This window comes from Chiloscyllium plagiosum, chromosome 3, assembly GCF_004010195.1.
Source record: "Chiloscyllium plagiosum isolate BGI_BamShark_2017 chromosome 3, ASM401019v2, whole genome shotgun sequence".
Lineage (NCBI taxonomy): Eukaryota > Metazoa > Chordata > Chondrichthyes > Orectolobiformes > Hemiscylliidae > Chiloscyllium > Chiloscyllium plagiosum.
The window spans coordinates 123,279,929-123,283,592 of NC_057712.1; positions in this window are offsets into that span (position 1 = coordinate 123,279,929).

Genomic DNA, 3,664 nt, shown 5'->3' on the forward strand with positions numbered 1-3,664 from the left:
TGTTGTGGTTCTGTTCGCCGAGCTGGGAGTTTTTGTTGCAAACGTTTCGTCCCCTGGCTAGGCGACATCATCAGTGCTTGGGAGCCTCCTGCGAAGCGCTTCTTTGATGTTTCCTCCGGTGTTTACAGTGGTCTGTCCCTCCCTATCCGGGCATTGGATAGGCTTATGGATGATAGTGGGCTAGTGTAGGTTAGGTGGGCTTGGATCGGCGCAACATCGAGGGCCGAAGGGCCTGTACTGCGCTGTATTCTTCTATGTTCTATGTTCTATGATGAAGGAACATCGCTCCGAAAGCTAGTGTACTTCCAATTAAACCTGTTGGACTATAACCTGGTGTTGTGTGATTTTCAGCTTCTCCTCAGAAGACAGTCCTTATAATCTGGAATCATCCTAATGAATCTTCTCTAGACTGCTCTTAATATTGGTATAATTTTTTTTAGATAAGGGGACCAAAACTGTTCACAGTAATCTGGCTATTTTCTGACTAGCACCTTGTATATTTTTAGCAAGACTTCTGTATTTTTATACTCCATCCCTTTGAAATAAAGGTCAATATTCCATCTAGTTTCTAGAACTTGGATATTAGCATCATGTGACTAATGCATGCAAACTCACAAATCCCTCTGTGCTGTAGTATCAGGATATCTAGTTCTCTATTTAAATAATATTCAGCCCCTCTGTTCTTCCTGCCAAAGGGCATAACTTCACAATTTTCCACATTGTATTCCATTTTTTTGCCCACTCTCTTAATTTGTCCATTTGTCCATTTACCTCCTTAGACTGTGTATCATCCTCACCACTTGTTTCCCATCTATTTCTGTACCAACTGCAAACATGACTATGCTTTAACCACCTTCTTCATCTAAATCATTAATATATATGACAACACAAATCCCTGAGACACTCCACTGGTTGCAGGTTGCCATCCTGAAAATGCTCCCCTTAACTCAACTCTTTTTTTCTATTTGGAGATGCTGGTGTTGGACTGGGGTGGACAAAGTTAAAAATCACACAACACCAGGTTAAGTCCAACAGGTTTAATTAGAAGCACACTAGCTTTCGGAGCGATGCTCCTTCATCAGGTGGTTGGGGAGAACTCAATCCTAACACACAGAATTTATAGCAAAAATATGCAGTGGGATGTAACTGAAATCATACATTTAAAAATTGATTGTCTGTTAAGCTTTTCATCTGTTAGAGTAACGTGATAGTTTGACTTCTTTCATGTGTAAATCACAAAACCTTTTTTTAAAAAGTTGCATTTGAAGCAATATTTTTTTTTCTTTCAATTCAATGCCAGGTGGTAACTCAGTTGGCTAACTTTGAATCATAGAGTCATAGAGATGTACAACATGGACCCTTCGGTCCAACCTGTCCATGCCGACCAGATATCCCAACCCAATCTAGTCCCACCTGCCAGCACTCGGCCCATATCCCTCCAAACCCGTCCTATTCATATACCCATCCAAATGCCTCTTAAATGTTGCAATTGTACCACCCTCCACCACATTCTCTGGCAGCTCATTCCGTACACGTACCACCCTCTGCGTGAAAAAGTTGTCCCTTAGGTCTCTTTTATATCTTTCCCCTCTCACCCTAAAACTATGCCCTCTAGTTCTGGACTCCCCGACCCCAGGGAAAAGACTTGGTCTATTTATCCTATCCATGCCCCTCTCATAATTTTGTAAACCTCTATAAGGTCACCCCTCAGCCTCCAAAGCTCAATACTCTGACCAATAAAGGAAAGCATACCAAACGCCTTCTTCACAATCCGATCTACCTGCGACTCCACTTTCAAGGAAATATGAATCTGCACTCCAAGGTCTCGTTGTTCAGCAACACTCCAGAGGACCTTACCATTAAGTGTATAAGTTCTGCCCTGACTTGACTTTCCAAAATGCAGCACCTCACATTTATTAAAATTAAACTCCATCTGCCACTTCTCAGCCCAATGGCCCATTAAGAGAAAGAAGTGGACCCAGCACTGTTCCTTGTGGCACACCACTGGTCACAGGCCTCCAGTCTGAAAAACAACCCTCCACCCCCTGTCTCCTATCATCAAGCCATCTCTGCATCCAAATGGCTAGTTCTCCCTGTATTCCATGTGATCTAACCTTGTTAACCAGTCTACCCATGTGGAATCTTGTCAAATGCCTTACTGAAGTCCAAAGAGATCAAATCCACTACTCTGCCTTCATCAATCCTCTTCATTATTTCTTCAATCAAGCTAGTGAGATACAATTTCTTCTGCACAAAACCATGTTAACTATCCCTAATCTGTCCTTGCCTTTCCAAACACATTAAATCATGTCCCTCAAAATTCCCTCCAACAACTTGCCCACCACTGATGTCAGGCTCACCAGTCTATAGTTCCCTGGCTTTTCCTTACCATCTTTCTTAAATAGTGGCACCATATAAGCCAACCTCCAGTCTCCTGGAACCTCACCTGTGACTATCAATGATACAAATATCTCAGCAAGAGGTCCAGCAACCACTTCCCTAGCTTCCCACAGAGTTCTGGGGCACACCCGATCAAATCCTGGGGATTTGTCCATCTTTATATGTTTCAGGCTATCCAACACCTCCTCGTTTGTAACATGGATACTTTTTTAGATGTTGCTATTTATTTCCCTAAGTCCTCTAACTTCCATTTCCTTCTCCACAGTAAACTCTGATGCAAAATACTTGTTTAGTATCTCTCCCATCACCTACAGTTGCATACAAAGGCTGCCTTGCTGATCTTTCAGGGGCCCTATTTTCTCCCTTGTTACCCTTTTGTATTAAATTTATTTGTAGAATCCTGTTGGATTTTCCTTAACCCTATTTGCCAAAGCTTTTGCCCTCCTGATTTCCCTCTTAGTTATACTTGTACTGTCCTTACACTCTTCTAAGGATTCACTTAATCCCATACTGTCTATACCTGACATTTGCTTCCTTCTTTTCTCGACCAGAGCCTCTATTTCTCCAGTCATCCAGCATTCCCGACACCTACCAGCCTTGCCCTTCACCCTAACAGGAACATACGGTCTCTGGATTCCCATCATCTCTAAATAACAGTAATCCCAGATACAAACAGTGAAAATAGGCAAGGCCTGAAACAAGAGTAGACTTGCCAATTTTAAGGGCATTTAAATGGTCATTGAATAGGCATATGGGTGAGAATGGAATAGTGTAGGTGAGATGGGCTTCAGATTGGTTTCGCAGGTCGGCGCAACATTGAGGGCCGAAGGGCCTGTACTGCACTGTAATAGAACATAGAACATAGAACATAGAACAATACAGCACAGAACAGACCCTTCGGCCCACGATGTTGTGCCGAACATTTGTCCTAGCTTAAGCACCCATCCATGTACCTATCCAATTGCCGCTTTAAAGGTCACCAAAGATCTGACTCTACCACTCCCACAGGCAGCGCATTCCATGCCCCCACCACTCTCCGGGTAAAGAACCCACCCCTGACATCTCCCCTATACCTTCCACCCTTCACCGTAAATTTATGTCCCCTTGTAACACTCGGTTGTGCCCGGGGAAAAAGTTTCTGACTGTCTACTCTACCTATTCCTCTGATCATCTTATAAACCTCTATCAAGTCACCCCTCATCCTTCGCCGTTCCAACGAGAAAAGGCCGAGAACTCTCAACCTAGCCTCGTACGACTTCCTCTC